Here is a 13138-nt window from a genome sequence, read left to right as displayed (position 1 = left end):
CCTGCGCAACCAATTGCACAAGAGCAGGGTATGTAAATCACCCCAAACCAGCGAGGGTCAAGCGAAAAGGTAAAATAAGCCGTTTCTACTTCTTAAAGGGACAGGACACCCCCAAATTTTCATTTATGATTTGGATAGAACATACAATGTTAAACAACTTTCCTATTTACTTCTATTACCAAATTTTAATCATTATCTTATTATTCTTTGCTGAAGGAACAGCATTGCAGCACTGGCAGCTAGCTGATCACATCTAGTTAGCCAATCACAAGAGACAAATGTCTACAGGCACCAATCAGCAGCTTGCTCCTACTTGGTAGGATATGTGCGTATTCTTTTTCAACAAGGGATACCAAGAGAACGAAGCACCTTTGAAAATAGAAGTGAATTTAAAAGTTTCTTAAAATTAACTGCTCTATCTGAATCATGCAAGTTTAATTTTGACTTTACTATCCCTTTAAATATGTGGATGCAGGCTTGTTTATGCGAGCCTGCTCTGCATAGCCTCTAAAGCTGTGAATGCTGCTTCATAAATTTACCCCATAGTGTTGGTTTAGTAGTAGCTATCAAACAGCTATCAAACAGCCCTACATCAATCCTCCCACTTGCAAGATATGAAACAGGTAAATAAATAAAAGGGTTATTGAATTCTTCACACTTCATATGTTCATATAATTGGGACTTAGTTAACACAGAGCTTTATACAAAAGAAAATCAGTATCATGATCTCTCAGGAAATGCTATTAATAACTAACTAGGTGATAAGCTTACCCAGAGGGCAGTCTATGTTTAAAAAATACAAACCCCCAGGCTAAAGTTGCAAAAAATAAAAAAGTAAAATTATAGAAAAAATAAACAAAGCTATCCAAAATAAAAAAATGTAAACCTAAACTAAAAATAAATAACAAAATAAACAAAATAAAAACACCCCCTAATCTAATACTGAACTACCAATAACCCTTAAAAGGGCCTTTTGTAGGGCATTGGCCTAAGTTAAACAGCTCTTTTACCTCTTAAAAATACTAAGTCCCCCTAACAGTAAAAAAAAAACACCCACCAAACCCCCCAAAATAAAAAAAACACTAAAAAAACTAAACTACCCATTACCCCTAAAGGGGCATTTGTATGGGCATTGTCCTTAAAAGGGCATTTAGCTCTATTACTACTCTTAAAAGGGCAATCCGCTCTTTTTCAAGCCCCAATAAAACCTAATCTAAAAAAAACCCACCCCAAATATTAAAATAAAAAAGCCTAAACTCAAGTCTCAAATAGCTACTCACTGTTCATGAAGTCCGGCAGAGAAGGCCTTCTTCCAGACGGATCTATCATCTTCTATCTTCATCCGGAGTGAAGGCGGCGCAGAGCGGAGGTGCAGAGCTGTGTCCCCGATGCCTGGATCCTCAGCGGCAGTCCTCCGCGGCAGTGGTCCTTGGCGGCGGCGTTCCTCATCGGCATGGAGGTTCCTCTTCCTCTGATGTCCGTCGTACACTGAAGATTGAATGCAAGGTACCGCAATCAATTTTGGGTACCTTGCATTCCTATTGGCTGAAATTTTGAAATCAGCCAATTGGATTAGAGCTACTGAAATCCTATTGGCTGTTCAAATCAGCCAATAAGATTTCCGTAGCTCTCATCCTAATGGCTGATTTCAAAATATCAGCCAATAGGAATGCAAGGTACCCCAATAAATATGGGGTACCTTGCATTCAATCTTCAGTGTGCGACGGATGATTGCATGAAGAAGATCCTCCACAACGCCAAGGACCGCGGCCGCCAAGGACCGCTGCTGGGGACCGCCGCCGTTGAGGATTCAAGCATCGGGAACACAGCTCTGCACCTCCACTCCATGCCCCCTTCACTCCTGATGAAGATAGAAAATGAAGGAGCCACCTGGAAGAAGACCTTCTCCGCCGGACTTCAGGAACAGTGAGTACCTATTTGGGTTTTAGGTTTAGGCTTTTTTATTTTAATTTTTGGGGTGGTTTTTTTTTTTAGATTAGGGTTTTTGGGGCTTGAAAAAGAGCTGATTGCCCTTTTAAGGGCAGTAAAAGTGCTCAATGCCCTTTTAAGGGCAATGCCCATACAAATGCCCCTTTTTTAGTGTTAGGTTTTTTTTATTTTGGGGGGTTTAGTGGGTGGGTGTTTTTTACTGTTAGGGGGGACTTAGTATTTTTTAGAGGTAAAAGCGCTGTATAACTTAGGGCAATGCCCTACAAAAGGCCCTTTGAGGCGATTGGTAGTTTAGGGGGTGTTTTTATTTTGGCAGGGCTTGTTTTATTTTCATAGGGATTAGGTATATTTTTTTTTATTTTTGATAATTTTGTTTATTTTTTTCTGTAATGTTAGACTTTTTTATTTTTTGTAATTTAATGTTAGTTTTTTTGTAATTTTAATTGTAATTTAGTAGTAATTGGGGTTAATTTAGGGGGTGCTAGGTTAGGGGGCTTAGTAATTAAATTAGTTATTTGAGTTGTGGGGGGGTGGTGGTATAGGGCTTAATATATTAATTATGGTTATTGTAATGTTATTGCAACGTGGGGGTTTGGCAGTTTAGGGGTTAATAGGTTAAATAGGTTTATTGTGATAGGGTTGGCGGTTTAAGAGTTAATAGGTTAAATAGGTTTTTGCGATGTGGGGGTTTTGGGGTTAGGGGTTAATAGGTTAATTAGGTTTATTGCGATGTGGGTGGGTGGCAATTAAGGGGTTAATATTTTAATTATGTTATTTGCAGATTAGGGCTTAATTACTTTATTGTTTTGCAATGTGGGGGTTGACTGGTTAGATGTTTGTTAATACTTTGTGCGAGAGGTTAGTTTTTTTTTGTTATACTTCGTGCGGGCGGTTACGTGTTTTTTATTTTTATTTCTTGCGGGCGGTTACGTGTTTTTTAGTTATTTTGTGCAGGTGGTTCCGTGTTTTTTTTTTTTAAGGCTTCTGGTTTGCACACAGCCAACATTCTTTTGGCTGCCTCGCGCAGCCAACATTCCTTTAAGGATGCGTGCGCAACTGGCGATGGACACGTTACAAACGCGATTATAGTATAGATTAGATAATTGAAGTTTTCAAATATAAGTAGACACATTTTTTTTCATATAACTGAAAACCATGAAAAAAATGTAATGAATGGAAAGTTTCCTTGTACAGATTATATTTAAAAAATCCTCAGGGAAAAATATGTTTTAGCTCTAATCCCCAAGTATCTCTTGAAGGTCATGCTTTAAGGATTTTCTTGCATGATTGTAGGAAATGTAATTACAATGTTATTCAAGGCACAGAGAAAAATATTTCCTACTGTTTACTAACTCCATACCAGTAAGAAAGGAAATCAACAATAGCAGCAGAACATTCCAAAAATATCTAGAATATATAATGAATAAGAAAATACACAACCAATAGTATTAGATATTCAAATGATGGAACTTTGCAAGCCAGTCAATGATTCCTATCCAGTAATAAGTACCTGGCATCTGAAGATGGAATTCTCTTTGTTAAAAATTAAAATTTCATGATTCCGATAGGGCATGCAATTTTAAACAACTTTCCAATTTACTTTTATCATCAGATTTGCTTTTTTCTTTTGGTATTCTTTGTTAAAAGCTAAATCTAGGTAGGCTCATAAACTGTTTTCTAAGCTGTTGAAGGCCGCCTCTTATCTCAGTGGATTTCAACAGTTTTTACAGTTAGACAGAGCCAGTGTGCCATATAAATAACATTGTGCTCACTCCCCTGTTGTTATTTATGATTCAGCAATGATTGGCTAAAATGCAAGTCTGTCAAAAGAACTGAGATAAGAGGGCAGTCTGCAGAGGATTAGATACAAAGTAATCATAGAGGTAAAAAGTGTATTAATATAACTGTGTTGGTTATGCAAAACTGGGGAATGGGTAATAAAGGGATTATCTATCTTTTTAAACAATACAAATTTCCAAGTAGATTGTCCCTCCAGTCTAAACAATAACAAGCATAAATCATTTGGCAACAAATAACGTAAGAAATTTTACTTTTACTTTCTAGTTATTTTTTTCTAAAAATCTTTTTTAGTCTTAAAAGCAACAAAATGGTCAAACTTATAAAAAATTACAGAAAGTAAATTACCAATAAAAACAGAATGTAAAAACTGAACAGGGGTATTGATCAAAAATATCTTGTAGTTAACTGGAGATAAAGAAGTATCTTGGTTTTAATCTTGGTTTTATTATCGAAAGATTGAATCTTTCAAAAAGAAACTGCTACAAAAAGAGAAACAAAAAAATATTAATCTTTGTGGGCTAAATTACAAATTGAACGCTATTTAGCACCTTCGCTAGAGCACTAACAGCGCTATCAGTAAACTGTTTGCACATGCCGGGTTGCGCTGGTATTATGAGTTGAAAGTAAAAAGTTATCGCACCAGCGCTAGCCCAACGCATGAAAAAAGCCGAACTTACAATATTGCATGCTCGATAACCTATTCACCACTAGAAGTCAATGGAGCAAAAATAGTGGGAAAAACACCTTACTCGCACGCTAACCCAAATTGCCCTAAGAGGCCCATTTATCAAGCTCCGAATGGAGCTTGAAGGGCCGTGTTTCTAGCGAGTCTTCAGGCTGCTGCTCCAACACCGCTGCTCCATAACTCTGTCCGCCTGCTCTGATGAGGCGGACAGGAATCGCCACAATTCAACCCTATCTAGCACGATCGGGTTGGTTGACACCCCCCTGCTGGCGGCCCATTGGCCGCAAATCTGCAGGGGGCGGCGTTGCACAAGCAGCTCTTGTGAGCTGCTGGTGCAATGCTGAATACGGAGAGCGTATTGCTCTCCGCATTCAGCGAGGTCTTGCGGACCTGATCCGCACTGTCGGATCAGGTCCGCAAGATCTTTGATAAATTGGCCTCCTAGACTGCAATATAGCCCACCGCAAAGTCCCCACTACACTATTAGCGCATGAACCACCACACCCCACATTGCAAAGGCCCTATTACACTATTAACCCCTAAACCACCAACCCCCCCCCACATAGCAAAGTCCCCACTACACCATTAACCACTAAACCGCCAAACCCCCACATCGCAAAGTCCCCACTACCCTGTTAACCCCTAAAACATCATCCCCCCACCACAAAGTAACCCACTAACCTCTAAAACCCTAACCTAGCATCCACTAAGTTAACCCAAAATAGACTAATCCTACCTTTACAAAAAAAAACTGCCTTTAAAACAATAAACTTACCTGAGAAATTAAAAAAAATCTAACCTTATCTTTAAAAAAAATAAAAAATTCCATTACTGTAAAAAAAACTAACGTTACTGTAAAAAAAAATGACCATTACAGAAAATAACAAACAAAATATCAAAAATAAAAAAAGAGCTATGCCTATTCTAAACCCCCCCCCCAAAAAAAAAAAAACTATTCTAACACTGAATTACAAATAGCCCCATAAAATGGCCTTTTTTAGGGCATAACCCTAAAGTGAACCAGCTTTTTCTTTCATGTAATGGGCAAGAGTCCATGAGCTAGTGACGTATGGGATATACAATCCTACCAGGAGGGGCAAAGTTTCCCAAACCTCAAAATGCCTATAAATACACCCCTCACCACACCCACAATTCAGTTTTACAAACTTTGCCTCCTATGGAGGTGGTGAAGTAAGTTTGTGCTAAGATTTCTACGTTTATATGCGCTTCTCAGCATTTTGAAGCCCGATTCCTCTCAGAGTACAGCGAATGTCAGAGGGACGTGGAGAGTATTACCTATTGAATGCAATGATTTTCCTAACTCTCATATACCATTACCTCTACTGATAACTGTTTCAGTACTGGTTTGGCTATCTGCTATATATAGATGGGTGTCTTTGGTAAGTATGTTTTTTATTTCTTAAGACACCTCAGCTATGGTTTGGCACGTTATGCATTTATATAAAGTTCTAAATATATGTATTGTACTTATATTTGCCATGAGTCAGGTTCATGTATTTCTTTTTGTAGATTGTCAGTTTCATATTTGGGAAAGTTAATATTGAGAAATATTTTTCTTACCTGGGGTTTAGTCTTTTTTTTAATTGACTACTTGTTTTAAATTGCGGGCTGTCTTAGGCTTGTGAGTGCGCTAAATGCTACACTTTATTGCGTCATTCTTGGTGCGAGAATTTTTTGGCGTGAAAAGGCTCGTCCGTTGACGCATGTTCGTCATTTCCAGCGTCGTAGTTGACGCAGGGGTTCACACAGGGTTGCGTCGTTAGTGACGCAAGTGTGTCATTCCGGACATGATTGGCACCAAAAAAAAATTCAGTTACGTTGTGCGTCATACTTGGCGCCAAACTTTTTTCATTATTTATTGCCCCATTGCTTTTGCCTCTTGCCTTTTTCTATGTCAGAGGGCCATGCTATTTGCATTTTTTCCCATTCCTGAAACTGCCATATAAGGAAATTGATCATTTTGCTTTATATGTTGTTTTTTCTTTCACATTCTGCAATATGTCTCAATCTGATCCTGCCTCAGAAGTATCTGCTGGAACTTTGCTGCCTAACATCGGTTCTACCAAAGCTAAGTGCATTTGTTGTAAAATTGTGGAGATTATATCTTCTAATGTCATTTGTATTAGTTGCCATGATAAACTTTTTACATGCAGATAGAGTGTCCATCAGTAATAGTACATTGCCGGTTGCAGTTCCTTCAACTTCTAATGTACAGGATATACCTTTGAATTTTAAAAAAATTGTTACTGATTCTATTCAGAAGGCTTTGTCTGCATTTCCACCTTCTAATAAGCGTAAGATGTCTTTTAAAACTTCTCATAAAGTTGATGAAATTTCAAATGACCAACAACATAATGAATTATCCACCTCTGATGAGGATCTATCTGATTCAGAAAATCCTTCCTCAGATATTGACACTGACAAATCTACTTATTTATTTAAAATAAAGTATATGCGTTCTTTGTTAAAAGAAGTGTTAATTACTTTTGATTTTGAGGAAGCTAGTCCTCTTGATATTAAAACCAGTAAACGTTTAAATGCTGTTTTTAAACCTACTGTGGTTACTCCAGAGGTTTTTTCCTATTCCTGATGCTATTTCTGACATGATTTCTAAGGAATGGAATAAGCCAGGTACTCCTTTTATTCCTTCTGCAAGGTTTAAAAAATTGTATCCTTTACCAGCGATTGCAATAGAGTTTTCGGAAAAGATCCCCAAGGTTGATGGGGCTATTTCTACTCTTGCTAAATGAACCACTATTCCTATGGAATATAGTACTTCCTTTAAAGATCCTTTAGATAGGAAGCTTCAATCTTATCTAAGGAAAGCCTATTTATATTCAGGTCATCTTCTTAGGCCTGCAATTACTTTGGCTGATGTTGCAGCTGTTTCAACTTTTTGGTTGGAGAATTTAGCGCAACAAGAATTGGATTCTGACATATCTAGCATTGTTCGCTTACTGCAACATGCTAATTATTTTATAGAGCTTTGTGGCTTAAATCTTGGAAGGCTGATATGACATCTAAGTCTAGATTACTATCTCTTTCTTTCCAAGGTAATAATTTATTTGGTTCTCAGTTGGATTCTATTATTTCAACTGTTACTGGGGGGAAAGGAGTTTTTTTGCCTCAGGATAAAAAACCTAAGGGTAAATCTAAGGCTTCTAATCGTTTTCGTTCCTTTCGTCAAAATAAGGAACAAAAACCTAATTCTTCCCCCAAGAAATCTGTTTCCAATTGGAAGCCTTCCTCAAATTGGAATCCAAGCCTTTCAAGAAACCAAAGTCACCCCCTAAGTCCGCATGAAGGTGTGGCCCTCATTCCAGTTCAGCTGGTAGGGGGCAGATTAAGGTTTTTCAAGGATGTTTGGGCAAATTCTGTCCAAAATCAATGAATTCAGAGCATTGTCTCTCAGGGGTACAGAATAGGATTCAGAGTAAGACCTCCTGTGAGAAGATTTTTTCTCTCACGCATCCCAGTGAATCCAGTAAAAGCTCAGACTTTCCTGAAGTGTGTTTCAGATCTGGAGGTTTCAGGGGTAATCATGCCGGTTCCTTTTCAGGAACAAGGCCTGGGGTTTTATTCAAATCTATTCATTGTCCCAAAGAAAGAAAATTAATTCAGACCAGTTCTGGATCTGAAAATTTTGAATCTTTATGTAAGAGTACCAACTTTCAAGATGGTGACTATAAGGACTATTCTGCCTTTTGTTCAGCAAGGACATTATATGTCTACAATAGGCTTGCAGGATGCTTAACTTCATATTCCAATTCATACAGAACATTATCAGTTCCTGAGATTTTCTTTTCTAGACAAGCATTACCAATTTGTTGCTCTTCCATTTGGCCTAGCAACAGCTCCAAGAATCTTTTCAAAGGTTCTGGGTGCCCTACTCTCTGTAATCAGAGAACAGGGTATTGCGGTGTTTCCTTATTTGGACAATATCTTGGTACTAGCTCAGTCTTTACGTACTGCAGAATCTCACACGAATCAACTTGTGTTGTTTCTTCGAAAACATGGTTGGAGGATCAATTTACCAAAAAGTTTTTTGATTCCTCAGACAAGAGTCACCTTTTTAGGTTTCCAGATAGATTCAGTGTTAATGGCTCTGTCTCTAACAGACAAGAGACGTTTGAAATTGGTTGCAGCATGTCGGCATTTTCAGTCTCAGTCATTCCCTTCAGTGTCTATGTGCATGGAAGTTTTAGGCCTCATGACTGCAGCATCGGACGCGATTCCTTTTGCTCGTTTTCACATGAGACCTCTCCAGCTTTGCATGCTGAATCAATGGTGCCTTGATTAAACAAAGATATCACAATTAATATCCTTAAATCCCAATGTTCGAAACTCTCTGACGTGGTGGTTAAATCACCAGCGTTTAGTTCAAGGGGCCTCTTTTGTTCGGCCAACCTGGACTGTGATTACAACAGATGCGAGTCTTTCAGGTTGGGGAGCTGTCTGGGGATCTCTGACAGCACAAGGGGTTTGGAAATCTCAAGAGGCGAGATTACCAATCAATATTTTAGAACTCTGTGCAATTTTCAGAGCTCTTCAGTTTTGGCCTCTGTTGAAGAGAGAACCGTTCTTTTGTTTTCAGACAGACAATATCACAAAGATGGCATATGTCAATCATCAGGGTGGGACTCACAGTCCCCTAGCTATGAAAGAAGTATCTCTGATACTTGTTTGGGCGGAATCCAGCTCTTGTCTAATTTCTGCGGTTCATATCCCAGGTGTAGACAATTGGGAGGCGGATTTTCTCAGCCTTCAGACTTTACATCCAGGGGAGTGGTCTCTCCATTCGGATGTGTTATCTCAGATTGTTCAGATGTGGGGTCTTCCAGAAATAGATCTGATGGCTTCTCATCTAAACAAGAAACTTCCCAGATACCTGTCCAGGTCCAGGGATTCTCAGGCGGAAGCAGTGGATGCGCTGACACTTCCTTGGTGTTATCAGCCTGCTTATATCTTCCTGCCTATAGTTCTTCTTCCGAGAGTGATCTCCAAGATCATCATGGAACAATCATTTGTGTTGCTGGTGGCTCCAGCATGGCCCCACAGGTTTTGGTATGCGGATCTTGTTCGGATGTCCAGTTGCCAACCTTGGCCACTTCCGTTAAGGCCGGTCCTACAGTCTCAAGGTCCGTTTTCCCATCAGGATCTCAAATCATTAAATTTGAAGGTATGGAAATTGAACGCTTAGTATTAAGTCATAGAGGTTTCTCTGACTCTGCAATTAATACTATGTTACAAGCTTGTAAATCTGTCTCTAGGAAGATTTATCATCGAGTTTGGAAGACTTACATTTCATGGTGTTCTTCTCATAAATTCTCTTGGCATTCTTTTAGAATTCCTAGAATTTTACAGTTTCTCCAGGATGGTTTGGATTGGGGTTTGTCTGCAAGTTCCTTGAAAGGACAAATCTCTGCTCTTTCTGTTTTATTTCACAGAAAGATTGCTAATCTTCCTGATATTCACTGTTTTGTACAGGCTTTAGTTCGTATTAAGCCTGTCATTAAATCAATTTCTCCTCCTTGGAGTCTTAATTTGGTTTTGAAGGCGCTACAGGCTCCTCCTTTTGAGCCTATGCATTCTTTGGATATTAAACTACTTTCTTGGAAAGTGTTGTTCCTTTTGGCTATCTCTTCTGCTAGAAGAGTTTCTGAGCTATCTGCTCTTTCTTGTGAATCTCCTTTTCTGATTTTTCATCAGGATAAGGCGGTTTTGCGGACTTCATTTGAATTTTTACCTAAGGTTGTGAATTCTTACAACATTAGTAGATAAATTGTTGTCCCTTCCTTGTGTTCTAATCCTAAGAATCCTTTGGAAAGATCCTTACATTCTTTGGATGTGGTAAGAGCTTTGAAATATTATGTTGAAGCTACTAAAGATTTCAGGAAGACTTCTAGTCTATTTGTTATATTTTCTGGTCCTAGGAAAGGTCAGAAGGCCTCTGCTATTTCCTTGGCTTCTTGGTTAAAGCTTTTGATTCATCAAGCTTATTTGGAGTCGGGTCAAGCCCCGCCTCAGAGAATTACAGCTCATTCTACTAGATCAGTCTCCACTTTGTGGGCTTTTAAGAATGAAGCTTCAGTTGATCAGATTTGCAAAGCAGCGACTTGGTCCTCTTTGCATACATTTACTAAATTCTACTGTTTTGATGTATTTGCTTCTTCTGAAGCAGTTTTTGGTAGAAAAGTTCTTCAGGCAGCTGTTTCAGTTTGATTTGTCTGCTGCTGTTTTAAGTTTTTTTCTTCTTCATGAGAATAACTTATATTTGGGTTGTGGATTATTTTTTCAGCATTTGGCTGTTGTTTATTATTTATCCCTCCCTCTCTAGTGACTCTTGCGTGGAGTTCCATATCTTGGGTATTTGATATACCATACGTCACTAGCTCATGGACTCTTGCCAATTACATGAAAGAAAACATAATTTATGTAAGAACTTACCTGATAAATTCATTTCTTTTATATTGGCAAGAGTCCATGAGGCCCACCCTTTTTATGGTGGTTATGATTTTTTGTATAAAGCACAATTATTCCAAATTCCTTTGTTGATGCTTTTTACTCCTTTCTTTATCACCCCACTACTTGGCTATTCGTTAAACTGAATTGTGGGTGTGGTGAGGGGTGTATTTATAGGCATTTTGAGGTTTGGGAAACATTACCCCTCCTGGTAGGATTGTATATCCCATACGTCAGTAGCTCATGGACTCTTGCCAATATGAAAGAAATTAATTTATCAGGTAAGTTCTTACATAAATTATGTTTTTTCTTTAAAAAAAAAACTACCACCTTCTTACATTATCCCCCACCCCAAAATAAAAAACTAACACTAAACCCCAAAATGGTGCTCATCAAAGATGAATCCAGGCGTAGTCTCTCCATCTTCATACCGGCGGTGGCCCATCTTCTTATCTTCATCCTGGCGGTGGCGGTCCATCTTCAGCTCTTCAATAACGATCCTCTTCATGCGGTCACCAGACGCCCACTGAATTTTGAATGAAATGTAACCCTTTTATATAGGGGTACCCTTGCATTCCTATTTGCTGATTTCATGTGCAAATTCAAATCAGCCAATAGAATGAAAGCTTTTTCTATTGGCTGATTTTCATTTGAACATGAAATCAGTCACATGACAGCTGTCAGCCAGTTATAGACGTATATGTGTATATGAGCTGTAAAACTTGCTTATGATCTATATGTTCCCTGAGAAAGTATGCATATAAGACCGTGCACAATTCTCCAAGAATGAGCAGCTGTCTTTTTCAATTATTTATCTGCATTAGCTCTTTTACAGACAAAGGCTTCTGTGAGACTCCAGCAACTAAACAAACAACTTTTCTATATGTATGAGGTGTGATAAAGCTGTGTGAAATAAACTGCTAAACATTGTTATAGGCAGTGTTGCCATATAGTGCTCAAGTCTTGTGTATGCTCCAGAACATATATAGATATGCCCTTCAACAAGAATAAATAAAGAGCAAAGTATATTTGATAACAGAAGTAAATTGGAAAGCCCTGTTTGAATAATTTTGAATTTAACTAACTAACTAACTAACTAACTAACTAACTAACTAACTAACTAACTAACATTAAGGGGCCATCAAATAAATAATATACTAGAAAATTCATTTATTACTGTTTCAGAAGAAAATTAAGTGATATGTGAGATTCTTCGATTGCTATATTTAGTTGGTATTCAAGAAAATAAATACTTTTCAGGGGCATGCAGATAATATTCACATAACTTGGAAACTGAGGTATTTCTTCTTATCAGGTGATTGCTTCTGAAGAGGTAAAAAATGCAGCAGTAGCATTTATGTATAATAATGGATATCAATCAGCACAGGTGTAGGACACTGTAGAAAGCTTTAGCATATTTTAATATAAATGTGGATGTCTGTTTCTAACAGACATATAAATGAAAGACTACATTTTTCATTAACCAGAGAAGTGTTACACTGCCTTTCTAAGTTTTAAGATCTTAAAAATTGTAAAAGCTATTAACAACTTACTCATTTTGTGACAAAATCTCAAAGCTCATTGGCATCAAAAGAGTGACTCAGATGGGTATGTATGTTTATATATAATGAAAGAAAATCCAGATGGGACATTAGTTCCCCTCTCTGGACACACTTGGGAATCTGGTAACCATAGGTAAACACATATCCAATTAAGTGCTAAACATTTTTTCTGTTATGTTCTCAGCACAAAGAGCAAAAATCTATGTTGTCAATGCTGTAATATTTAAATATGTAGAAGACCTTTTGAGGTTTACTCTCCCTTTAAGGAGTTGCACTGTAGGGATGGGGATACTAGAAGCCGTTGCTCTAAGCCTGGTACAGAAAAACCTAAATGTATTCTCAGGTATTTGCTCCAGTGGCTTTAACAACCGGCAGCTATAGCAGGCTCCTAAGGTTTCAGTCATTACAAACATGGCTGAAACATTTCCAAGATGCCCACTGCCAGACAGAAAATTTGTACTACAGTTTAAAAATTAGGGATCCTGGATGGTTTTTCTGAGGCCTTATTAAAGGCATACCTACACAGTACAAGCAACATAAATAGCAGAGGTGTATTCATTTGAGGCATGACAATAATTGCTTTCATGTCTTGAGCTACCAAGGCTTAGACATGTGCATGCAGGAAAATTTTGTTTCGTTTCGTATCGATTCGGTATTT

The 13138-nt window shown here is 38.1% G+C and overlaps 1 protein-coding gene across 2 annotated transcripts in view; it reads left to right on the top strand.

Annotated features, from left to right (window-relative positions):
- AMMECR1 (AMMECR nuclear protein 1) overlaps nt 1-13138 on the top strand; it is a 675476-nt gene that overhangs the window by 167824 nt on the left and 494514 nt on the right. The gene's annotated exons all lie outside the window — the stretch shown is intronic.

The sequence above is a fragment of the Bombina bombina genome, chromosome 1, assembly GCF_027579735.1.
Source record: "Bombina bombina isolate aBomBom1 chromosome 1, aBomBom1.pri, whole genome shotgun sequence".
Classification (NCBI taxonomy): Eukaryota; Metazoa; Chordata; class Amphibia; order Anura; family Bombinatoridae; genus Bombina; species Bombina bombina.
The sequence above is the reverse complement of the archived record's forward strand: the minus strand, read 5'-3'. Positions and strand labels throughout refer to the sequence as shown.